The sequence below is a fragment of the Leucoraja erinacea genome, chromosome 26 (assembly GCF_028641065.1).
Source record: "Leucoraja erinacea ecotype New England chromosome 26, Leri_hhj_1, whole genome shotgun sequence".
Classification (NCBI taxonomy): Eukaryota; Metazoa; Chordata; class Chondrichthyes; order Rajiformes; family Rajidae; genus Leucoraja; species Leucoraja erinaceus.
Window position 1 is genome coordinate 9,643,498 of NC_073402.1, and position 27,457 is coordinate 9,670,954.

General features: G+C 44.0%; 1 long non-coding RNA gene across 1 annotated transcript; it reads right to left on the bottom strand.

Annotated features, from left to right (window-relative positions):
* LOC129709645 (uncharacterized) lies at positions 1-25,614 on the bottom strand. The gene is made up of 6 exons (XR_008725536.1): positions 24,800-25,614; positions 13,607-23,041; positions 11,527-11,592; positions 7,597-7,743; positions 5,609-5,709; positions 1-1,439 (listed from the first exon to the last, which is right to left on the bottom strand). It is a non-coding gene; the product is annotated as an uncharacterized LOC129709645 (long non-coding RNA).
* Positions 25,615-27,457: the final 1,843 nt, after the last annotated feature.

A 27,457-nucleotide genomic window follows, 5' to 3' on the forward strand; every position in this document is an offset into this window, starting at 1 on the left:
GTGATGTGGTGGTTGTAAACAGGGTGCTGGGAGAGTGCGCTGAGCTGAACCTACCTGAGTATTTTCAATTTGAGTTTCCAGAGCTGCGTATCAGTGACAGGGTGGCACTCGTTGCCCATCACTAGCCCCTCAAGCTGTAGAGCTGCCACCTTGTGAAGCGCTGCAGCCATTGATGTGAAGGTTGCCCCAGTGCTGTGGGGGATGCAGCTCAAGCTGGGGGATGGGTGATATATTAGCCGGTCAAAACAGTGGGCAGTTTTGAGGGTGGCCAGCAGATGGCAGTGCTCGGCTGTACTGAAAGCCTTTGTTCTGACCTTACACATCCACACTAACACTATCATACACAAACTAGGGATAATTTACCATTAACCCAAGTCAATTAACCTACAAACCTGTATGTCTTTGGAGTGTGAGGATACCTGGACGAAAACCCACAGGGAGAACATACAAACTCCGTACAGACAAGCACCACAGTCAGGATCAAACCCAGGTCTCTGGCGCTGAAAGGCAGCAACTCCACCGCTGCGCCACCAGGCCACCCTTCACAATGTCATGTTTTAACTATCAGCATCCTCTCAAAATTAAAATTCAGTGATAGCGATGTTTAAAGGATTCAAGAAGAGAATGTTTTTAAAAGCATCTGTACGAATCTGTGTGTTCCTGTCAGCCATTTGGCAGACTCTCACAAATGCTTCTCAAGGAATTCTTTTCTTGAATCCTTTAAACATCACTATCTTCTGATCAAGGAATCTGACCAGAATACCCGAGTGAAAAAAACATAGATTACACGCTACTTTTCCTGATCACTGAATGTACCAACCCATTTACCAACCAATTAAGTATATTTTTAAGTGTGATCAGTGAAAAAATATAGGAATTACAGCAACCAATTTGCATACACAAAATCTCATGAGGTTACAGGGATGAGATAATTACACGGCAAAACAAAAACGAAGTGATGGTTTGTCATAAAATCCACTCCATTGCTCTAATGCTAGAATATTTTAAGGCAAACCTACTCCCTACCACGAGCCGACAGATGTACAAATCTGCGGTAGGAACGTTTATGGCCAAAAATATTAACAGGTCAACTTTGAGTAATTACCTTCCAGTTCTTTAATCTTCCGTTCAGTGAAATAATTTAACGAACCAATTGCTTGGTCGGCAAGTGGTGCACAGAACTTGGTATGAGGTCTTAAAAGTTGGAGATCTTTATGAAGTTCTAAACAGCACTGATCTTTTTGTGATGTTTCTTGGGCATGTTTCTCTCGGATTTTACGGACCTGAGCGCTGTGTTTTGATTTGAGAATTTTTAAACATCCCTTGTGATTTTCCATCAGATCTCTGACCTTGGTTCGCATGGCGTGCTTTTCTGCCAAAAGCTTGTCCTTGCCATTTTCATTGTCGATCTCAACCTTTCTTAAATCTTCAACCAACTCCTAAAAAATTAAAAATAGCCAAATTAAACTAAAGAGACTTTCAGAAGCCAAATGGGCCTGTTCCGCTTGGGCGATTTGTCAGGCGACTGTCAAAAGTTGTCGGCTGTCGCCTGAAAAACCGGCAACTGGAACAGCGACTGTCAGAGACGAACGAACGAACACACACACACACACACACACACACACACCTTCCTTCACTAGCCCATTATGCAGACGGGAGACAGGGCAAACGGGGGAGGCACTGTCTGAGTGAAATTCACATGATGCAAAGCCAAGGTGATAGACACACACCGCGATGAACAGGAAGGTTGGCGCTGTAATTAAGACGGCTAAAGCACAGATTCACCATCCTCTGACTAAAGAAACTCCTCATCTCCTTCCCAAAGGAACATCCTTTAATTCTGTGACTATGACCTCTAGTCCTAGACTCTCCCACTAGTGGATGGGAAAATGAAGAATGATATAATTAATAGTGACACTGTTGCATTATAATCAAGAGTTCATATGTTGTTGGCATCTTAAATATCAGATCTCTTTGGATCTTGGTCACAGCTGAAAAAAATTGGTGGCACAGATCAGCAATGCCAACAACCTGTCATAACCAGAATGACAATGTTGCAAGGCTCCACATAAACTGAGATTTTACTTCGGAGTCACGTGAGTGATTCCGTGAAGACCCCAGCCCAGTGCGCAGGTGCGGCTTACACTTGTTGATAAAGCATGGGGTGCTGTCACAAATAACTAATATATACTCAACAGTATTAGTGGATAAAAACTTGAATTCAAATTGGGCATATTACCGCCAGTTCAGCAATGCGCCCAAAGGGCATTTTCTCCCTCTAAGAAAGAGAAGTGAGAAGGTCAAGCTGAACTAGAAAGGCTCATTACTAAACGGATCATGGGAGTAAACATGAACCATTGGAATTTGTATCGAATATATTCACCAAAACTACAAAAGATGGTGAATGTAGCATCATCATTGATCTAATATCACTAAATAAATCTGTTGAGTATATACACTTTAAGATGGAGACGGGTTTTTGTCACTGCCAGACATCTGATCTCCAAAGGATACCTTATGGCGAGCATTGATATGGAAGATGCTAACTATCTTATACCCATACACTAGGATCATTGTAGATACCTAAAAAATTTTACCTGGATAATGGATATCCCGGTTAGGGCAACTATGGGAGTATAGAGCATTCCCAATGGTCTAACCTCAGCCCTAAACTATTATAAATATTAAAAATGGCCATGAAAATATTAAGAAAACAAGCATAATCATGGCATATATTGGATGATATCCTCATATTAGGGGAAACAAAGGAATTAGCTGTGGCAGCAGTTCTAGCTACGAAACAGCTCCCTAAAGCTCTGAGGTTCATCCCACGCCCAGATAAACCAGAATTGAAGCCGTTAACTACCATGGATTATCTGGGCTTCAATAACAATTCCATCCATATGACTGTTACTTTGCCAAGGTACTTGGGTCACTATAATCAAATCATGAATGTACCCACTGAAGCTATATCACAATTACAGTGGTGGGCAGACATATATTTGGCATAGTTTCAGCCCTATTATCATCACCAATCCCAACTGGGTTATTAAAAACCGATGCCAGTACTTTAGGCTGGGGAGCAACTAAACTCCATATCCAGCACAGGTAACAGATGGACCAATTCAGAAACATCGTTACTACACACACGGGCATCAACTACTTGGGATTGGTGATCACCTATTGGGCTAAAAAGCATATGCATTTCAAATGCAGCACGTACATATGTGGTTACGGATTGATAATACTATGGTGGTGGCTTATATCAACCATATGGGGAGCATAAAATCATTATTGTGCAACAAATTGGTCAAACAGATCTGGCAATGGTGTGTCAAAAGACATTTTAACTATCAGCTGCCTATTTCCTAGGAAACTAGAACACAGTGGGAGACACCACGTCACGGGTAAAAATTTATGATAACATTGAATAGATGTCAAACCCAAAATATCTGCTAAAGGTATTAAGCAGTTTGAAAGCCAGATATCAATTTGGTTGCACAAGACGGAATCACCAGTAACCTATGTATGTGATTTAGGAACCAGATTAGAGGCAGCAGCGATAGATGCCTACACGCTGGAAGGGGGAATTTCTGCTTTGCCTTCCTCCCTTCTGCCTCATCAGTCGGGCACTTCGCAATACAGATGGAATCTGTCTCCGAGATATTGATCGTGCCCGACCGGCCTACACAGCCATGGTTCCCAGTTCATCACGACATGGTGGGCGAGTCACCTATGGATTTCCCTAGTGGACCATGGTTGCTGACTCAACCCAGTATCAGGCATAAGCCACCCATGCCAGAAAAACATCAAACTCCTGGGTGCAGGTTTTGAATAGACCTTACCAGGGACTGGGATTATCCAAAGGAAACATTACCACCATGTCGGCATCCCTGCGAACAGTCACCAAGAGCTAACATGGGTAAAATACTGCCACGACGCAGGGACAACATACCAAACTATTCAACCACTGACGTATTGGAGTTCCTGGAACATCTACACCATGACTAAAAGGTGAGTTACAGTGCCCTAAATACAGCATGGAGCGCCTTGTCTGCTTATCTAAAACAGCAGGACAGCAGAGCATGGGATCCCATCCACTGAAGATAAACTTATGAAGGGCAACTATAATAATAAGCCCCAAAAACCCAGGTATACCCATGTATGGGATATCGGTGTGATATTGACATATCTCAGAGAATGGCACCAGCCAGATCCCTCAGTCTTGCTCAATCTATGTTAAAAACGCTCATGCTTATGGCTCTTGTATACGCTCACAGAGTCCAGTCACTCCATAAAACTAGACTGGATAACATGGTGATTACCCCAGACGCATCACGTTCATCATTCTAGGTCTGGTAAAAACCTAACTCGCAGGTATATGGGACTAGGCGAGATTATGAGTTCGGCACGGACTAGTAGGGTCGAGATGGCCTGTGTTTTCCGTGCTGCAATTGTTATATGGTTATATGGACCAGGAACGCCCTATTCACTGGTGGGATTCCGGGCCTACCCACCAGAGTCCAGGTTGAGTGTGGTGACCCATCTACTACAATATATATACACAACCCACAATCTTAGAGGGAGAGAAAAGCCTATGGGTCAACCACAGAAACCCCAAGACGGGGTATGAGCCAAACCACTCCAAGGTGGCTCAAACAGGTACTGAAAGCTGCCGGAATAGATAATAATACATTTTAATCCCATTCCACTAGGGCAGCATTGATATCAGCGGCTGAACGAATGGACATCCCGTTGACCACATTCTCAATACGGCAGAATGATCAAGGGAACGACGTTCAGAACATTTTTTATTGTAAACCGTTGATAAGCCTGATTTAATTGCAGAAAGAATATTACAAACTGCAATATTAATTTAAGCTCAGGGGAGCTCTTTATGTTGTTATTGTTAACAAATACCTTCTGTTTCTTGTGAAAGCAGATCCACTGGTTGATTACGATAACACTTCCTCCCTCAAAAACTTCGGCAGTGAGTGAAATAAAAACTGTTACACGGTTTGAAATCACAGACCTTTGAAGTCTTCACGGAATCACTCACGTGACTCCGAAGTAAAATAGTAAGATTAAACGAGTACTTACCAGTATGAAGTTTGATCTGTATTTTATGAGGAGTTACGATGAGGGAATACGTGCCCTCCGCTCCCCCCACCCTCAATATATAGATCAAACTAATAAACTGATGTCTCACGATCTTTACTATCTTACTTCAAATATTGTGTCTATCCTGTGATTTCACACCGCTGCTTCGAACTATGCCGCACCTGCGCACTGGGCTGGGGTCTTCACGTAATCCCTCATCGTAACTCCTCATAAAATACAGATCAAACTTCATACTGGTAAGTACTCGTTTAATCTTACTATTCTACACTATAACATATCATAAAAGGGTTAATGAACATTTAGAAAAAAAGAATGGGAGCATTATATAAAAGAAAATCTTCTAATTTTTTCATATTTACAGATTTATTTCCAAGAGGCTCCCTGCTATTTTTATTTCACTGCCAGTTACAACAGAATCCCTTAGCTGGTTGCAGAGATCTTTCCCTGTAATTGAGATTCACACAACAGCAAACAATGATGTCCTTACCGCTAGCTCCTGATTCTTCTCATCGAGCTTTATCTGCAGCACTTCCACATGATGAGTCGTTTCCAGCAGTTCCTCGTACTTTTCACAAAGTCTTCCAGCAACTGAGGAAGTTAACAAGTGATTAATACCTCCTAACAGTGATAAAAACTGGGCAACATCGAATGGAAATCACACATGCGCAACATTTGTAATTCAAGTGCACCAATAGTTAGGTCCTCAATTCCACCTTGGCATTACGACATTAAATTAAAATTAACATTAATGAAATCACGGGATGAAATCATTAATTTACATTCAATGGTTTAATGGTCTTTTATTGTCACGTGTACTGAGGTACAGTGAAATTTGATTTACCACACAGTCATACCAAAAAAGCAACAAGCGACAAAACTACATAAAGATTAAACATAAACAGCCACCACAGCGGCATGTGAGAATCCCTAGGGCACCCAGGATAAGCAGAGACCCACAGCCATCAATTCAATATCTGGACCACACACACACACACTCCTTCACCGACCGCTGTCCTCTCTCTGCAGTCCCTGTCCGCCCAAAGTCAGAAAGCCGTCCACACTCGCACCAGACTCCAGGATCACTGCACTCACGGCAATCCCTCCGACTCCCCACCAGGGCAGGCAGCTCGTCCACCGTGTTTTTCGGTGACCATATATTCCCCACTGTGATGGAAGGCAAATAACTTTTACCATCTTCCTCCTTTGTTCCCACGGTCGGGGCAATCGAAACACCCGCAGTCGGGGTGATCGAAGCTCCCGCAGTCGGCGATCAAACCTCCTGCAGTTGGAGCTCCCGACGTTGATCCCTAACAAAGCTACCTCCAGCTCCACTGGCGCTGCAAGTGCTGCAAGGCTGGAACTCTACCGCTGCACCAGCGTGCCACCCAACACAGTGCCTCCTCACCCAACCTCTCAAAATTTGTCAGAAACTTGTATTCTTTAATAGCTTACTCTATACATGTGACAATTAAATAAACTAAAATCCCATCTGCATCATCTCCTGTACAATTTACTGACTGAAAACATTTAGTCAGTCAGAACCTCAGCTGTTCCCACCCTTGCTTTCTTTAACTGGCTGGGAAACATTTCTGCCGGACCTGATGATCTGTCCACCTTCGTAGATGCCAACTTCACTAATTTAATGCAGTAATCCAGACATGGCTGCAACTGCACTGTAAATTTAGAAAACCTCACAGCCTGTATTTGGATTCAAGCCCCAAAATGATTCAGTGGCAAAACAAACTTTCTCATGGTCAAGGTCCGAGGAATCATTACTGGATTTAAACTGAAAACAATGACTTCCTCAGAGTGTCTAAAATTTGTTTGCAGCCAACGTTGCTTATAAGGGAGCTTTATTGTTCAATTAACATTGGAATGTCGTAAACCATGTAACTAATTTGAAAATAGCAAATATGTGATAGTGTACTAATGTGGTGGATTATCTACTTGAAGGGTTTTACTTTTGGGGTAAAGACTGGAAAAGTCACCCTGGAAAACACATTTCCTTCTCTAAAATATGCCAAAATAAAATATTTCACATCCACCTGAGACACCAAACACGATTTAATTCAACATTTAATTTGAAAGTTGGCACTTCAGGTGCAGCATTCTCTCCGTATTTTACTGGAAGCATCAGGCGTGACTTTCTGCTTAAATCATTTGAGTAGGACTTTTAAATAACATTTTGTAGTCCATTTTGAAGTACAACCTTCTAAACCAAATGTGAAGGCATCCTTTTAATTTCCTTGAAAAGATCTGACACACGACATGAAACGGTTTAACAATAGTCTTTGCTTCAGAAAATAAGAGGCATTGTTAATTGTTATTGTTAAAAAGAAAACTTGCAATATTATGGACTGAATTTTCAGGCTTTCAAGTGAAATCTAACAGCAGAAATGCAAACACAAAGTACACTGATCACTGTAATAGCTCACTCAGTGAGGGTAACACATATTCAACTGGAATTGGTGTTACCTTAAGCTGTTGATCTCTCACGTGAAGCTGCGTCTCCTTGTCCTGAATGTCGTCTTTCAGCTGTGCTACTAGCTGCTCATGTTGAGCCAGCTGCTCAGTTAAATTATCCACCGTATTCTTACCTGTAGCCCTGTGGCAGCACAGTGCCTGCAGAATGATTGGTCACCATTAATAACTGTATCATAGTGAATCAGACTTCAGAGAAAACAGTATTGAAATATTCAGTGACTTGAGAAGTGCATTAATGAGGAATGCATGGAAGCAAATGCATTTTTTTAATTGCAAGGCCACTGCTGCAAAATTCAGTCACTCTGGAGACCCAACGTAATTGGCCTCGTGTATTTTAACATGCTCAAAAGCTTTCTCACAATTAATTCTCATATTGAGGGGGAAAAATAGGATATACAGACACATTGTGCTGGATTAACTCAGCAGCTCAAGTGGAATCTGTGGAATAAAAGGATGGTTGAAAAAAGGACCCTTTTTCAAATTTGTCGTGGTCTTTTCTTGCTTCCAGATCCACCCCCTACAATCAGTCTAAAGAAGGGTCCCAACCTGAAACTTCACCAATCCTTTTTCACCCAAGCAACTGAGTTAGTTTAGTTTAGTTCAGATTAGTTTAGATATACACCACTTTGGCCCACCCAGTCCACACCAACCTGCCAGCCCTGTGCATTAACACTATCCTACACACTAGGGACAATTTACAATTATGCCTACCCAATTAACCTACAAACCAGTGCGTATTTGGAGTGTGGGAGGACACCCGAGATGCCGGAGAAAATCCATGCAGGTCACGGGAAGAACGTACAAACTCTGTACAGACAAGCACCTGTAGTCAGGATCGAACCCAGTTCCCTGGCACTGTTAAGGCAGCAACTCTGCCGCTACACCACCATTACTCCAGCAGTGTGTCCATTTTTGATATAAACCAGCATCTGCATTTCTTTGTGTCTGGGATGCAAGTCTGATTTGCTAGTAATACTGGGAAAAGGGGAAGGGTCCTGGAGAGCCGCACACGTGAGGTGGGAGTGACCCTAGGAGCCACGCGGGCCCAATCTACCCACCGAACAGCTGCGCCGCCTAGACTCGCCCCACAGGCCTCCCAGGGGACCGAGGTGAAGCCGGATGGCGAGGTCCGCCTAGGCTGAGGGAGCCTCAGCAGCGGCGGTGAAGGAAGCCTCAGCAGCAACGGGAGCTTCGGCGGTGGTGGGAGCCACAGCGGCAGTGGGGCCTCACGATCAACCCGCAATCAGCGTTCAATGAGAGTGGAGTGGAGGAGAAGACAACGGGGACCGGGCGTGGGGGGACTGTCGTGAAGAACAATGGGGATCCGGCGGTGGGGGACTGTCGTGTGGGACGGTGGTAGAAACATAGAAGCATAGAAAATAGGTGCAGGAGTCGGCCATTCGGCCCTTCGAGCCTGGCTGATCATCCAACTCAGTATCCTGTACCTGCCTTCTCTCCATACCCCCGATCCCTTTAGCCACAAGGGCCACATCTAACTCCCTCTTAAATATAGCCAATGAACTGGCCTCAACTACCTTCTGTGTCAGAGAATTCCAGAGATTCACCACTCTCTGTGTGAAAAATGTTTTCCTCATCTCGGTCCTAAAAGATATCCTCCTTATCCTTAAACTGTGACCCCTTGTTCTGGACTTCCCCAACATCGGGAACGATCTTCCTGCATCTAGCCTATCCAACCCCTTAAGAATTTTGTAAGTTTCTATAAGATCCCCCCTCAATCTTCTAAATTCTAGCGAGTACAAGCCAAGTCTATCCAATCTTTCTTCATATGAAAGTCCTGACATCCCAGGAATCAGTCTGGTGAACCTTCTCTGTACTCCCTCTATGGCAAGAATGTTCTCCCTCAGATTAGGAGACCAAAACTGTACGCAATATTCCAGGTGTGGTCTCACCAAGACCCTGTACAACTGCAGTAGAACCTCCCTGCTCCTATACTCAAATCCTTTTGCTATGAATGCTAACATACCATTTGCCTTCTTCACTGCCTGTTGCACCTGCATGCCCACTTTTAATGATTGATGATACCCAGGTCTCGTTGCATCTCCCCCTTTCCTAATCGGCCACCATTCAGATAATAGTCTACTTTCTTGTTTTTGCCACCAAAGTGGATAACCTCACATTTATCCACATTATACTGCATCTGCCATGCATTTGCCCACTCACCCAGCCTATCAAAGTCACCTTGCAGCCTCCTAGCATCCTCCTCACAGCTAACACTGCCCCCCAGCTTCGTGTCATCTGCAAACTTGGAGATGTTGCATTCAATTCCCTCGTCCAAATCATTAATATATATCGTAAATAGCTGGGGTTCCAGCACTGAGCCTTGTGGTACCCCACTAGTCACTGCCTGCCATTGCGAAAAGGACCCGTTTACTCCTACTCTTTGCTTCCTGACTGCCAGCCAGTTCTCTATCCACATCAATACTGAACCCCCAATACCGTATGCTTTAAGTTTGTATACTAATCTCTTATGTGGGACCTTGTCGAAAGCCTTCTGAAAGTCCAGATATAACACATCCACTGGTTCTCCCTTATCAACTCTACTAGTTACATCCCCGAAAAATTCTATAAGATTCATCAAACATGATTTGCCTTTCATAAATCCATGCTGACTTTGTCCAATGATTTCACCACTTTCCAAATGTGCTGCTATCCCATTTTTAATAACTGATTCTAACAGTTTCCCCACTACCAAGGTTAGACTAACTGGTCTGTAATTCCCTGTTTTCTCTCTTCCTCCCTTTTTAAAAAGTGAGGTTACATTAGTTACTACTCCAGAATCTAAAGAGTTTTGAAAAATTATCATTAATGCATCCACTATTTCTGGGGCTACTTCCTTAAGTACTCTGGGATTCAGCCTATCTGGCCCTGGGGATTTATCGGCCTTTACTCCATTCAATTACTCCATTCAATTTACCTAACACCACTTCCCAGCTAACCTGGATTTCACTCAGTTCCTCCATCTCATTTGTGGGTCAATGCGGAAAAATATGGGACCCGGTGTGGGGGAGTACTCTACTTTTACAATTTTATACCCAGGGGATAAGCCTGCGTTTGTTTGTTTGTTCGTTCGTTCCGTTTAAGGCATTGTGCACACGAGAGTCAGCCAACAGTCGCATGTCTTTTCCTTTTTATTTGCACTTCTAATTTCAATTTTTCGTGCACCTTGTGTGTTGGGAAACCAATTTCCCTCCGGGGATGAAGAATGTTTTATTGTATCGTATCGTAAGTGAAAACCAAGGGTCAATTCAGGCTTCAGTGAGGGCCAATAGCTCTGTGATGACTGTGGGTGAGTAGTGATACGTTGGAGCAGAGGAGTTTAGAATTGGTGGTCAATGCTGCCCACAAGGTAAGGTGTTATGATGAGCAGCTGACTCCTAGTACCAGGAGCTTGGGTCCTGCTCAGACCAATCCCCTTTATCTTGGAACAAACAGGATGCCCATCTTTTCCAGGGTTGTTTTTAAATTAGTGGCCCACCATTGCTCATCACTGCACAGGACAGGAAGAAAATCATGAATGTCATAAACGTCCCACGTTTACTTAGAGGAGAATGTATTTTTTCAAGTCGTGAACCAGTCACATTACACAAATAAACATTTATCGGCCTCAATATGCACAACCCTTCTAATAAAAATTAGTCATGCCAATAACAAATAATAAACCATGAAAAATTCAATTTGAAACGGCTAACATTTACCAGAGGCAAAATATAACAGACAAATTAAGTTAAGCACAGGAAAAGCATTTTCATTAACTATTTTTGCAATTGAAATCATAAGCAAGTGATTGTAGTCCACAGATTATTTTATACAAGGAGAAACAAAATTCCAAAATATATCATGAATACAAATACAAATTTTGTAAATGCAAATGCAATAACAGGAAATTACAAAAATACTTACTCCTGCCGATGGAAGGGGCTTTTCATTTGCACAAATGCACCTCCACATGCTTTTATTTTAATGTGGCTGCAAAATAACCAAAATAATAATTAAATAGAATTGGTACAGAGCAGAGATTAGTTTAACCGGCATCATCCGTGGCACGGACATTGTGGGCCAAAGGGCCCGTTCCTGTACTGTTCTATGGTCTAAGCTCTTGAGTTTACGTTTAGTTTGTTGTCACGTGTACCGAGGTACAGTGTAAAGCTTTTGTTGCGTGCTGACCAGTCAGCAGAAGGACAATACTCGTTTGCAATCGACCCATTTACAGCGCAAGGTAAACCCAGCAAAGTCTGATCAAGGATAGTCCAAGGGTCATCAAAGAGGTAGATAATAGTTCAGTAATGATGCGAATGAAGAGATTAGCAAATGCCAGAGGGGTCCAATTGAAGAAAGTGACACCCAATGAAAGCAGATCAGTGGCAGATAATAAAGAGACATTAAAGTGAATGGAGAGGAGGAATTTCTTTAATCAGAGGGTGGTGAATCTGTCTAATTCATTGCCACAGATGGATGTGGAGGCCAAGTCAATGGATATTTTATGGCGGAGATTGATAGAGTTTTGATTAGTGCGGGTGTCAGGGGCAATGGGGGAGAAGGCAACAAGTATGAAGGCAGCTGGGCTCTAAAATTCAGGTAGTTCCAATGTGTTAAATGATCATACATCTAAATTCCTTACAACCAATAAGCAGAGCAGGATTAAGGGCTCAAAGATGCCCCAATAATGCTCAATAATGGGGAGTTGTAATAATGGACAAATTATGATACAATGCAATACACAAAATATTTCTACGAGAGTGGATACGTGGAACTTGGGACCTCAATTGTTTTGGAAGCAGGGTCAAATTTCACTTGACTTTTGGTCATTGAATATGTACATGGTTTCACTTTAATGATGTTCTCGCAGGATATGTGTCTATAAACTGACTCAAATCCTGCTCTAATCTCAAAGTAACTAAAACTCAAAACAAAACAATCAATGGAATTTACACTCATAAAATGAGCAGCACAATGGCGCAGCCGGTAGAGCTATTACCTCACAGCACCAGAGACCTTGGTTCCATACGGACATTGGGTTCTGTGGAGTTTGAGTGACTGTGTGGGTTTCCTCCGGGTGTTCCAGTTTCCTCCCACATCCCAAACACATGCAGCTTTTTAGGTTACTGTAAATAGCCTCCATAAAATTGCCACTAATGTGTAGGGAGTGTTTGAAAAAGGGGAATAACATAATGTAGCGACACCCGGTGGTGGCTCTGGGTAATCGAACCCGCGTGATTGACTGGAAGAGTCACTAAGTGTTGGTGTTCCATTGGCAGGTTTTTTGCTGTAACTGTCAGTAACTGTCAGTCTAGCGCCCACACTTGTGGATCCACATTGTAAATGTGGTTGTCTTATCCACTCTCCTTGGCTCGTTGTTTCGTTAAAATAAAAACATTCAAACCAACTTACCGTCCCCGATTCACCAAAATAACCTGTTTTGGGACACAAGACAATACAAGATGCTTGACAATAAAACACTCTTGAACCAGTATGAATGTCGAGACCAACTGGTGCCTGAGCAAGGCGATCCTTTGCGTGCTGGTCTGCATCTGCGTGCAGACTGTAAGAGGTCTGCTGACATCCATTACAATCATTCCACTCTTAAATCTTTATTTCCCCTTCACCTGTACACTGTGGATGGTTTGATTGCAATCATGTATAGGCCTTCCTTTGGATAGCATGCAAATTCAAACTTTTCATATGACAATGAACAACTAAACTAAAACGGGTGATCGATGGTCACCATAGAATCACTGGTCCGAAGCACCTGATTCATGTTGTATCTCTATATTAAAATCGCTTCAAACCTAGAGCTTGTGAAATTCCTTAATTTCTTTGCTTATGTGATGGAAATCACTTGGAAAACATATGTAATTTTGTGCACACAAGTCTCCACTATAAAATTTTCTGAAACATTTGGCTTCCCACACTCATACAGATATGAAGGAATGAACATCTTATCAGCACTATACAAGGTAAGTGGATAAGAAAATTACAATACCTGTATCAATCCAAATGTCGCAATATATTAAAAATATTACAATGGCACGCAGATTACGCTTTACTTTCTGCGGATAGTCGCAACACTTCCCCTGAAAGATCTTTTACATGAAAGGTCTCAGAATATAGAGATGTTAAGAATAACAAGTTGTTCAGGTTAAGTTTTCTCAACTAATAGCTAAAATCGGATTGGCCTGCTGTCTTCTCACTGTTACCATCGGACAGTAGACACAGAAGTGGAAACGTCTCACACTCCCAGTTCAAAAAAAGCAACTGTCCCATGATGTTCTTTAACTGACCTAATGCTACCACAGCAACGGAACATTACAGACCATCTTTTGGCAACAATGCATTGTTTAATTTTCTGAATTCCATTTTATAGACAATAGACAATGTCAAATGACAATTACTTGAATGGTGCAGGAGCAGGTCATTTGGCCCTTTGAACCTGCACCACCATTCACTGTGATCATGGTTGATCATCCACAATCAGTATCCCGTTCCTGCCTTCTCCCCATAGAATAGAATATAGATTATTGGAGCTCACATTTAATAGAATAATATTGCATAAATATATGGTTATTGGACTTTGCATTTTCAGAAAAGTCCCAGCTGAGAGGAAGACTGACTACTGTCCTGGCCCCTACAACTTGGCAGGGAAAAGATTTCCAGAGATCCCATACCTTGTGAGAAGGTCCGATGTACTTCATTTTTAGATGGGTGCCCCTTAACCTTATAACAACATCCCCCAGTCTGAGCTTCTCCCACTTGTGGAAACATAGTGATATTGTTGACAACAGAAAGGGGAAACCGGGACACCAGGCACCCGTTTCCACTGGTGGGTTGGCAGTGGAGGGAGTTGATGGAGGGAGTCTCTGACCTGTCCTGGCCCCGGCACGTACACCTGCAGATTGAATCAGGAAGAAAGCCCGCTAGCGCCTCTATTTGCTTAGAAATGTTGCAAAGAGGTGAAGAAAGCGAATGGCATGTTGGCCTTTATAACAAGAGGAGCTGACTATAGGAGCAAAGAGGTCCTTCTGGAGTTGTATGGAGCCCTAGTGAGACCACACCTGGAGTATTGTGTGCAGTTTTGGTCCCCTAAGGCAGTGGTTCTCAAATGGGGGTACGCGTACCCCTGGGGGTACGTGAAGGCACTCCAGGGGGTACGTGAGATTTTAAAATATAGGCCTACGTATACAGGGCCGGCCTTAGGATGTGCGGGGCCCAATTGGGAACAATTTTGGTGGGCCCCAGATTCCCAGCCAAGGTCTGTCAGCCCAGTTATTTAGTATATATTATGAAATTGTACACTAGGTGCTATGGATTCTACACTGTGTGAATCTCTCCTGCTCCCTCCCGTTTGACTGTCAGTAGCTCCACCGGCTTCCAACCTTTACCGTAGCTGCTAATTACCATTAAACTGCATTATGTGATTGGACACAATGCCCTTGGAGACAGCGGCTGATTGGACGGGAGGAGACCTATTTGTTGATTGGACGGACATTTTAAAGCAAGCTGGTTGGTGATTGGATGCAACTCCCTTAGAGACAGCGATTGATTGGCCGCCAAATAACATGTTCAAATCTGTAACAGGAATCGCTGGTCAGTGCGAACTCAGTAGACTATCTGGTTGTATCTCCAAACTAAACAGTATAACATGCAGGTACATTCATTTAAAATTAAAGTCAGTGATGATTTCACATGATTTCTTACTGTGTAAAGCTCAATATCTGACCAATTTCTGTTTAACACGTTTGGTCTGCCGTGAGCATTTTTCTCTCCCAAAACAGTTCATATCTAGCAAACCGATGATAAATATTTTTATTTTTTATTTTTAGCAATTTCTGCTTTTATTTAAAATTAAGTTAATGATTTCTTTTTGAGCACAGATCTTTACTATGATCCCAAAAGAGGACACTTTATGTTGATAATTATTTTTATGTGCACAAATCTTTATTTATAATTAAGTTAATTATTTCTTTCTTTTTATTAGTTATATCTTTTTATTTCCAAATAGTTCAAGAGAGACCACTACAAATGAGCAGTGTTTTGCACATTTATGGAGTTTTAAATGGTTCATTTTATAGTTTTAAATGGTTATATGGTCATTGTTTTCACTACATTAGTTTGAATCACTACATTTTAGTGATGAGAAATATTTGCAATAAATTTAATCATGGATTATTAACATTTAAAATGTTCGAAATAGTTTTTTTTCAAATGTTTGAATTTTGTATGTGTTTATCAGTTCCAAAGTTTAATAAATCAGACACTGATGGCACTGCTCTGTTTTAAGTCATTTTTTTTCAACCAAAAATGCTTTGCGCTGGTTAGGGGGTACTTGGCTGAAAAAATATTTCACAGGGGGTACATCACTGAAAAAAGGTTGAGAACCACTGCCCTAAGGAACCAAACGTAGACTGGGCGATCATTTCGCTGAACACCTTCACTCAGTCCGCCTGAACTCAGCTGATCTCCCGGTAGCTAAACACTTAATACTCTTTCCCATTCCCGCACAGACTTTTCTGTCCTAGGTCTCCTCCATTGTCAGAGGGAGGCTAAATGCAAATTGAAGGAACAGCATCTCATATTTCGGAAGCTTACAGCCCAGTGGTATGACTGTTGATTTATCTAACTTCAGGTAGCCTGGCATTCCCCCTTCCCCTCTCCCTCCCCCACTCAAGTAGCACTAGCTTCTTATTTTCACCCCACAAACAGCTAACATTGGCCTGTTTCCTTTATCATCGTTACTTTTTTGAATATCTTTTATTCATTGTTCTTTATCTCTCTACATCATCATCTATATCTCTCGTTTCCCTTATCCCTAACCAGACTAAAGAAGGGTCTCAACCCAAAACGTCACCCATTCCTCTCCAGATATGCTGCCTGTCCCGCCTTACTCCAGCTTTTTGTGTCTATCTTCAGTTTAAATCTGCATCTGCAGTTCCTCCCCACACATTACGGACAGTGAGTTTCACAGTCTGGCTGATGTGGATAAGATGTAAAGGGAAGAAGTGAATTGAGCCTGACTAGTCAAGGGATCAGAAGAGTCCATCGCAAAACGTCATCTGTCCATTCTCTGCATTGATGCCGCCTTACCCGCTAAGTTCCTCCAGCACTTTGTGTTTTGCTCAAGATTTCAGCATCTGCAATTATTTATGTCTCTATAGCAACTTTCTTTTAGTTGTGAATATAGCATGCCAGAGGTAAAAATGTTTCAAAATACTTTTTGGGACAGTGTGATGAAGTCGCTATCACACAAGATGGTCTTTCATAATAGTCTACTGCATTAATTATATATTCCCACGTACTGTTAAATCTGTATTAGAATCACAGTCAAAGAGAGATACAACTTCAAAATGGGCCCTTCGACCCACAGAGTCAAGAAGGGATAAGTATACTGTTAATGCCAGGACCTTTAATAGCATTGACATGCAGAGGGATCTTGGGGTTCAGTTCATTGCTTCCTGAAAGTGGCGACTTGTAGATAGAGTGGTTAAAAATACATATGGTATTCTTGTCTTCAACAGACGGGGCATTGAGGCTAAGAGTCAAAAGCCATGTTGTAGCTTTATAGGACGATTGTTAAGCCGCATTTGAAGTATTGTGTGCAGTTCTGGGCACCTCATTACAGAAAGGATGTGGAAGCTTTGGAGTGGGTGCAGAGAGTTTTGCCAGAAAGCTGACTGGATTAGGTACTATGAGTTTTAAAGAGAGGTTGTAAAAACTTGGATTGTTGGAGGTTGAGAGAGATTTAATAGGAGTATTTAAAATTATAAGCAGCAGATATAGGGTACATAATCAGAACCTTTCCAGCGTGGAAATTTCAAAGAGGACATACATATCTTTAAGGAGAGAGTGTCAAAATTTAATGGGCATGGCCCACTTAGGCGACTCTTTAGGCGACTACCAGAGACTAGTTTTAATGGAATTCACCTACGACACCTGGCGACAACCTATGACAGCACCTACATCAATCTACGACAACCTACAACAACAAATGTCGCCACTGTCGCCGAATATTTTTCAACGTGTTGGAAAATTTTGCGGCAGTCGCCTGTAGTCGCGCAAAAAATCGCTTAAGTGGGACTGGCCCTTAAAGATGATTTGCAGCGCAAGTTTCACACAGAGCGTGGTGAGTGATTGGAACGTGCTGGAGTAATTCAGCGGGTCAGACAGCATCTCTGGAGAAAAGAAAAAGGTGACATTTCGGGGCAAGACATTTCTTCAGATGAAGGGTCTTGACCTGAAATGTCACCTATTCCTTTTCTCCAGAGATGCTGTCTGACCCACTGAGTTACTCCAGATGTTTGGGCCTGTTACTGTGCTGTCTGTATTCTACGTTTTAAGAGTCTGCATCGACCACCATTCGCCCATTTTGCTTTAAAACTCCATTAAACAAATTATTTTATTCCCCCTACATTGAATTGGTCAATCAATCCTTCCAAATTCTACCACAAACCAAGGGGCAATGTACACCGACCTGTTAACCTACCAATCTACATATACTTGAGATGTAGGAGGGAAACCGGAGCTCCCAGTGAAAACCCATTGGGTGAGAGGCAGAATGAATGAATGTATGAATACTTTATTGTCACATGTGACAAGTCACAGTGAAATTCACAAGGTACACAAATAGTCACCACACAAACGGTGCTGACAAAGTTACAAAGTATCTACGCAGGTTCCCCTTCGTTCTCCCCCTCCTCACAGTGGTCCCCCCCACGCCGGCTCCTCCTTCGTTCCTTCCCATGCAGTCTCAGGACTCGGTACTCAAACGTGCAGATTCCATGTTACCTCTCCCCGGAGTTAAACTCCATTAACCAACTGGTTCTGCATAAAAGACCACCCCACCTTCATCACCCTGCAGTCTTACGCTTTCCTGCAACCCTTCGACTATGCAGTCATCTGCGCACTTGATGGCCCAGATATTTCCGTCGCGATCTTTGCCATGTATTAGGAGTGAACCATAGACCTGGGGTGGGAGATTGCAACCTTCACGTGGTCTGCCCTGTTTTGACGAATGCAATCAACCCGGCGTGCACAATCAAATAAGATCAAATAGAACAAGTTATCGTACAACTTTAGGCTGTGCACGACATACGCAAGAAGAAGAAGAAGAACCATAGACCTGAGATATCCCAGTGCAACCTTCCAATCCCACTATATTAGTCGACTATTGCCCTCTGCATCCTGCCAGAGCCAATCCTCACTCTAGCCCATGACTCTCACTCGCATCCCGTGCCGCTAAATCTTTCTCATCAGTCTGCCCTGTTGAACCTTGCCAAAAACTTTGCTAAAATCCAGATAATTACATTAAATACCCAGGCCTCATCAACCCACCATGCAACCTACTCAAATAATTCAATCTACTCTGTCAGGCCCATGCTTCCCTTAAAACCATCACTGAATACCGGTGTTTAAAGTTTGCGTTATCCTCTTTGAATAGAACAATGTAGCGCAGAAACGAGTCCTTGGGCCCACAATGTCTGTGCCTAACACAATGCCAAGATAAACTAATCTCCTCTGCCTGCACATAATCTATATCGCTCCATTCTCATGCACATACATGTGCTCATCTAAAAGCCTCTTACCTAAAAGCCACTTTCGCATCTGCCTCCACCACCACTCCTAGCATTGCGCATTGCATTCCAGGCACCAACCTTTGAATAGTTTCCAACTATTTTTCACATAACTGATGTTAAATGAACTTGTATTTGGGAATTCAATCATATCAATGAATAAGATGACCTTGCTTGGAACTCCAGGACATGCAGATCGGTAGGTTATTTGGTGGCTGTAAATTGTTCCGAATATGCAGGTGTCATTGAATAGGGGAGATGGTGGGGAACTGGAACAATAAAAGGCTTAGGATATGATTTGTGTTAAAAGAAGGATGCTTAATGATAAGCACAATGAGTGGGCTGAACGTCCTGCGTCATGCTGTATCTCTCAATAAGAATAACTCTTGAGAAAGGGTTATGGCAGGATAGAAACTCACAATCATATTACTGGGGAAGCCCGCCACTGTGCAGCCTGTAGCTGGCCTGCTTCCTGCCATTGATTTCCATCCAGTTATAAAGTAACATCCGCTCCAATGCTTTGTCTCCCCTCAAAGTGCCTCTGATCAAGCCGATGAATGCACTCAAACTCCCATCCGCTGACAACAGCAGCAATGATCAGATCACCAATGGCACACTGATGCAACTGGTAGAGCGGCTGCCTCACAGCACCAGAGACCAGGGTTGGATCCTGACCTCAGGTGCTGTCTGTGTGGAGTTTGCACATTTAGTTTAGTTTAATGTCACATGTACCGAGGTACAGTGAAAAGCTTTTGTTGCGTGCTAACCAGTCAGTGGAAAGCCAATACATGGTAACAATCAAGCTATCACTTGTACAGATACATGATTAAGGGAATAACATGAATAACGATTAGTGAAGATAACGCCAGTAAAGCCCGATCAAAGATAATCCAAGGGTCTCTAATGAGAGATAGTTCAGAACTGTTCTCTGGTCGTGGTAGGATGGTTCAGTTGCTAGATAACAGCTGGGAAAAAAATGTCCCTGAATCTGGAGGTGTGCTTTTACACACTTCTCCCTGTAATCGCGTGAATGGGTTGCCTCAGTTTCTTCCCACATCGCATTGATGTGCGGGTTTGCTGGTTAGTTAGCCTCTGTAAATTGACCCTTGTTTAGAGAGAGGATGAGAAAGTTGGATGACATACTGTAGAACACGTGCGAACGGGTGATCGATGATCGATGGGGCCGAATGACCTGTTTCCGTGCTATATCTCTGAACAAACATAAACTCCAACTCCACCTTCCATATCAGCGGGGAGTACAGGAGCCTTGTGTAGGAAGGAACTGCAGATGCTAGTTTACACCGAATATAGACACACAATCCTAGTTTAACTCAGCGGGACAGGCAGCATGTCTGGAGAGATGAGTGGGTGGCGTTTCGGGTCAAGACCCATCTTCAGACTGAGTACAGGAGCCATCTGTGCCCAGCAGGCAGCTGCTGTGAGCTGTGATCTCAGCTGGAGGAATGTGTCGATGGTTGCTAATAGAACCGTGGAAGTGAGAGTGAACTAACATTCCAATCATTTACGGGCTGTATTTTTGCACAGCTCTGCAGTTCGGGCCGGATGCCTTGAGCCTCTCCTGCCAGTGAGTGCGTATTGCCGGTGATTGATTGCCCCCTAGTCAGGAGGAGCCTGGGGATTTGGCATCTGCTGAATTGGCAGGCACGCAACAGCGCATGCAGTTGGAGCCAGTGCAATGGGATGTGTGGAAACTGGGCTGGAGCGTGGAATGGAGCAGACAGGGAGTGTATCACAGCACGTGTGCCACTCATTGGCCTTCCCGCTTCCAGGTTCCACTAGAATGTGTAGGGAGGAAGTGCAGATGCTGGTTTAAATCGAAAATAGACACAAAATGTTGGAGAAACTCAGCGGGCCCGGCAGTATCTCTGGAGAGAATGAATGGGTGACATTTCGGGTCAAGACCCTTCTTCAGACCGATGGCGATCAGTCTGAGGAAGGGTCTCGACCTGAAATGTCACCCATTCCTTCTCTCCGGAATGCTGCCTGTCCCTCTGAGTTACTTCAGCATTTTATGTCTAGCTTCAACTAGAATGTGGTCAATTAGATCTGGTCGGCCTGGTCGAGAGACGGATGCGCAGAGGATGTCTAGGTCGACCAGATGTATCTGACCAGATTCTAACAGCCTCAGACTAAAAGGGCATACATTTTGAATGGAGACGAGGAGGAATGTCTTTAGCCAGCTGGTGGTGAATCTGTAGAATTCATTGCCATAGAAGGTTCTGGAGGGAGTCATTTGAATGAATAAATGAATGTTTATTGGCCAAGTATTCACATACAAGGAATTTGCCTTGGTGCTCCGCCCGCAAGTGACAACATGGCATACAGTGATAGTGAGGAATAACCCATAAAACATTAATAATAAAACTTTATTGATTAACCATGAATTAAATAAAATACCAGAGCAAAAGGAGGCTACAGATTTTTGGTTATTGTGTACAGCTACTACTCGTGGAAAAAAAAGAAGCTGTTTTTATGTCTGGCTGTTCCCTCCACAGATGCTGCCTGGCAAGCTCAGTTCGTCTCGCACTTTGATTTTTGCTCAAGAATCCAGCAGCTGTAATTCTTTGTGTCTCTTTCAATGCTTCCCTCAGCCCATCCTCCTGCAGCGGGGAATGTGATAGATGGATGTCATACACTGGGAGACCAAGGGGTTCCCAGCAGGTGAAATCCTCTCTTTCACTGCGTTGGTATTTTCAACGTGGAGAATGATAGGTTCTTGTATGGGTGTCAAAAGTAATGAGAAAGCAGGAGAGTGGGATTGAGGGGGGAAAATAGATCAGGCACTATCTCATGGCGGAGCAAACTCAATGGTCTGAATGGTCTAATTCAGTTTCTATGTCTATGGCCAGCCTGAGAGTGCTAGTTTGATGCTATCTAGGGTGGAAATAGTACGTTGCCAGCGCATGCCATCTAGTAGGGTGTTGTGAATACAGATACCTCCCTAGGGTCCCGAGGCTACTGACTGTTGATGATCTTCCAACAGCTGTTGACCTAAGCCTGTATACTTTAGAGATTAGATAACCTCATCACAAAGTTCTCAGAGGGTTTGGCAGGTTTATTCATATAAGACTAGAGATCACTCTGTAAGATGTAGGATGCCTGAACTAAGATGATTTCTGGACAATCTCTGGAATCCTCCTCTCTCCTCACAATTCCTTCCATTTTTGTATCATCAGCTGGCTTGCAAATCCTTGATGCCCTCAGGAGCATGAAAGTTCAGTCATTCATTTTGTTCAAAATAAGTATTCACTAAGTTATGGATATTTAGAGAATAAGGAGGCAGCACGGCGGCGCAGCATCAGATTCACGCGTTCGATCCTGACTGCAGACGCTGTCTGTAGAGGTCTCCCTGTGACGGCATGGGTTTTCCCCGAGTGCTCCGGTTTCCTCCCACACTTCAATGAAGTACAGGTTTGTAGGTTAATTGGCTTCTGTAAATTGTCTCTTGTGTGTAGAATAGAATTAATTGGTTTCGGAGCTGATACAAGGGCAAATGGCCTACTCCTGCTCCAATATTCTGAACACATGGTTTTATTGAAGATGTTCAATAATTGATTTATTTCACATCAACTTTTAATGTACCATCTGTATTCACATAATTTTAATAAGCTATCACAGTATTCATCTCATGTTAAGACTTTAATATTCTATTGCTGTTAATTAGCACATTTAAATAATGTTAAAATTCAGCAGCAGGAGTCATTTAACACTAAGAATCGCAATCTCATTGATAAAGATAGGAGAGTCATCAGTATCTGCACGAATGAGTATGCTGGTTTCCAGAGGTGCTCATAGCAGCTGTGTAGGCAGAGAATGTTGGGTGCTGAACAGTGCTAAATAACAATTAGAGATAAGGAAAATAACGGTGTTAAAATCTGACAATTAACAATTTATCTGTGATATGAGACATTGCTTAAGTAAGAGGCGGCGTCAAGATTGAAGGAATAAATATACCTGCCATTGTGACATGGAAAGCATCAGTTTGCCTTAAAAAGTTCCCAACTCCAGTTTGGGAAACTCCCCTCCATCCACCCCCTCTAGTAGACTTAGCTTCCTGTTATTCCATCCTCAGCTGGCATGGCTGGTTCAGCTAGATTATGTTCACATTCTCTGACTCCTCAGTCAGAGTCGGATACCATGGAAACAGATCCTGCAGCCTACAGGTCTCTACCAACCATCAACCACCCATTTTCACCAGCCCTACACTAATCCCGTTTGATGCTCCCCACATTCCCGTCAACCTCCTCCCAGTTGCTACCATTCACCTACACACTTGAAACAATTTAAAGTGGCCAATCAGCCACAACCGGCACGTCTTTGGAATTTGGGAAGAGACCGGAGCACCTGAAGGAAACCCGGATGGTAAGAAGGAGAGTGGGTAAACTCTACAGACGGCACTGAATCTGGATCAGGAAGTCTGATTAGATCCTGTTGGAATCGGTCCATTTTCCTATTGATCTGATTAGTCGATGTTTACAATTTGTGATGACATTTCTGTCATGAAATGGTGATGATGCTTGGTTTAACTGATAATCAGCGCGCAGCTTCCATTGATGCTGTTTCCCAACTAGGAACGGCACCTTCAATCTGTTACTGCCCCAGTCACTACACTACTAATCAGCTCTCAAAGAGTGACTTTGATGGGCCTTGTAACACTGGGACTCAATCACATCCAATACTGGTTGGAGGAATCCTTGAAAATGTTACAGGAATGCTAAAAGGAAGAACAAGGCATGCCATGGGTGGTGGTGGATATGATAGTATCAATGAAGAGGCATGAGACAGACACATGAATGAGCAGCGATTGGAGAGATATAAACCATGGGCAGTCAGATGGGATTAGTTTAAATTCTTTCCATCTCCACCACTTTCCGCAGAGACCGTTCCCTCCACAACTCCCTGGTTCACTCATCCTTTCCCATCCCCGGCCCAGGTACTTTCCCCTGCAACCGCAGGAGATGCAACTGTCCCTAAACCTCCTCCCTCAACTACATCCAGGGACTCGGACAGTCATTTCAGGTGAGGCAGAGGTTCACTTGCATCTCCTCCAAGCTCAACTGTTGTATCCATTGTTCCTGGTGTGCTCCTATATATTGCAAGAACAAGCAGACAGGGTGATCTTTTCACTGAATGCCTATGCTCAGTCCATTTTGGCTAACGCGATCTTCCAGTTCCCAAACATTTTAACTCCCCTTCCCATATTGACCTTTCTCTCCTGGGCCGCCTCCACCGTCAGAGTGAGGCCACATGCTTGGAGGAACAGCACCTCATATTTAGCTTGGGCAGCTGACAACCCAGCGATATGATATTGATTTCTCTAATTTTGAGCAACCCTTGCTTTCCCCTCTATCTCTATTCCTCCCCCACCCTGGTCGTCATGCTAGTTTCACTGTTTGTATCCCTTTGTACCACATCTTCCACGGCTGACAATGGACCTTTATGGGCTTCCCCTTTTCCGAGTCATCGGTACTGCTCTGATTTGTTCTGTACCTTTTCATACCTCTATTTTCCCTCTCTCCCACCTCTTAGTCTGAGGAAGGGTCTTTCCCCGAAACGTCACCCATTCCTTTTCTCCAGAGATGCTGCCTGACCTGCTGTGTTACTCCAGCATTCTGTGTCTATCGTTGGTGTAAATCAGCATCTGCAGTTCCTTCCTACACATTCCTTCGACAGACTGGAACTGTAAGTTGAAAAACAGAGATGGGGTTGGACAAAGCCTGGCAAGTGATGGGTGTATATAGTTGAGGGGGGTCTAATTGGCAAATGGGTAGAGAAACTGATAAACCAATTTACTATGCAATTTCCTGACCCAATTCCCAATCGTACACCCTCACCTGGATCCACCGGCAGCTGAAGGCGGCATTGAAGGCACGACTCACCGGCCCGGACTGGATGGACGAGTTGCCGTGGGTCATGCTGGGCATCCGGACCGCTCCCAAAGAGGACTTGGCCTCATCATTGGCGGAGCTGGTGTACGGGTCGACACTCACAGTGCCCGGGGAGTTCGTGCCGTCGGCGCCGGAGCAGCAGAAAACGCCCTCCTCCACCCTTCAACGCCTTCGCGAGCGAGTTGGCAGGCTCGCACCCGTCCCGACGTCCCGCCATGGGACATTTCGCCCACACGTGCCAATGGCCCTCACGGACTGCTCATACGCCTTCCTGCGCCGTGATGCCCACCGGACGCCACTCCAGAGGCCGTACGAGGGCCCGTTCCGGGTGCTGGAACACGGGCAGTCGACTTTTGTCCTGGACATGGGGGGCCGGCCAGAGGCCGTGTCGATTGACCGTTTAAAGCCGGCGCACCTGGACATTGACCAGCCGGTGCTGGTTGCTCAACCTCGGCCCCGAGGGCGCCCCCCCCTCACGACTCCCTCCACCTGTCCTCCCGCCGGTCCCTCGACCTGTCCCTCCACCTACGCCCCCGCAAGCCCCGGGATCTGCTGACTTCCGCACGCGGGCCGGTGCGTTTTGTGCCTCTGGTTCTGGGGGGGGGGGGTCCTGTGGCGGCTCCTAAGGGTCGTCCCATTATACTGCCGAACCCCTCGGCACAGGAGTGGTGCAGTCCGGAGGCGGACCTTAGCCGGAGGGTATAAAAGGCAGGGTTTGGGTGCCATCTTTTCCTGGTTTCGTCTTCCCCTGAACCGGGAGGAATTAAAGTAAAGTGCTTCTCAAACTTCGGACTACTTGCCTCATTTTGAGACGCACGCACTACAGTAGAAGCAATAGGTAGCAAGGTGAAAAGTAAAAGTGGCAGACCGGCAAATCCAGGGCAAAAATCAAAAAGGGACACTTTTCAGCATAATAGTATAACGGGTAAGAGTGTTGTAAAAACAAGCCTGAAGGCTTTGTGGCTCAATGCAAGGAGCATTCGTAATAAGGTGGATGAGTTAAATGTGCAGATAGCTATTAATGATTATGATATAGTTGGGATCACGGAGACATGGCTCCAGGTTGACCAAGGCTGGGAGCTGAACATCCAGGGATATTCAATATTCAGGAGGGATAGACAGAAAGGGAAAGGAGGTGGGGTAGCGTTGCTGGTTAGAGAGCAGATTAACGCAATAGAAAGGAAGGACATTGGCTTTGAGGATGTGGAATCGATATGGGTAGAGCTGCGAAACACTAAGGGGCAGAAAACACTAGTGGGAGTTGTGTACAGGCCACCTAACAGTAGTAGTGGAGTTGGGGATGGCATCAAACAGGAAATTACAAATGCGTGCAACAAAGGTAAAACAGTTATAATGGGTGACTTCAATCTACATATAGATTGGGTGAATCAAATTGGCAAGGGTGCTGAGGAAGAGGATTTCTTGGAATGTATGCGGGATAGTTTTCTAAACCAACATGTAGAGGAACCAACGAGAGAGCAGGCTATTCTAGACTAGGTATTGAGTAATGAGGAAGGGTTAGTTAGCAGTCTTGTTGTGCTTGGCCCCTTGGGCAAGAGTGACCATAATATGGTTGAGTTCTTCATTAGGATGGAGAGTGACACTGTTAATTCAGAAACAAATGTCCTGAACTTAAAGAAACATAGGAACATAGAAATTAGGTGCAGGAGTAGGCCATTCGGCCCTTCGAGCCTGCACCGCCATTCAATATGATCATGGCTGATCATCCAACTCAGTATCCCGTACCTGCCTTCTCTCCATACCCCATGATCCCCTTAGCCACATCTAACTCCCTCTTAAATATAGCAAATGAACTGGCCTCAACTACCCTCTGTGGCAGAGAGTTCCAGAGATTCACCACTCTCTGTGTGAAAAAAGTTCTTCTCATCTCGGTTTTAAAGGATTTCCCCCTTATCCGTAAGCTGTGTGACCCCTTGTCCTGGACTTCCCTAACATCGGGAACAATCTTCCTGCATCTAGCCTGTCCAACCCCTTAAGAATTTTGTAAGTTTCTATAAGATCCCCTCTCAATCTCCTAAATTCTAGAGAGTATAAACCAAGTCTATCCAGTCTTTCTTCATAAGACAGTCCTGACATCCCAGGAATCAGTCTGGTGAACCGTCTCTGCACTCTATCTATGGCAATAATGTCCTTCCTCAGATTTGGAGACCAAAACTGTACGCAATACTCCAGGTGTGGTCTCACCAAGACCCTGTACAACTGCAGTAGAACCTCCCTGCTCCTATACTCAAATCCTTTTGCAATGAAAGCTAACATACCATTCGCTTTCTTTACTGCCTGCTGCACCTGCATGCCTACCTTCAATGACTGGTGTACCATGACACCCAGGTCTCGCTGCAT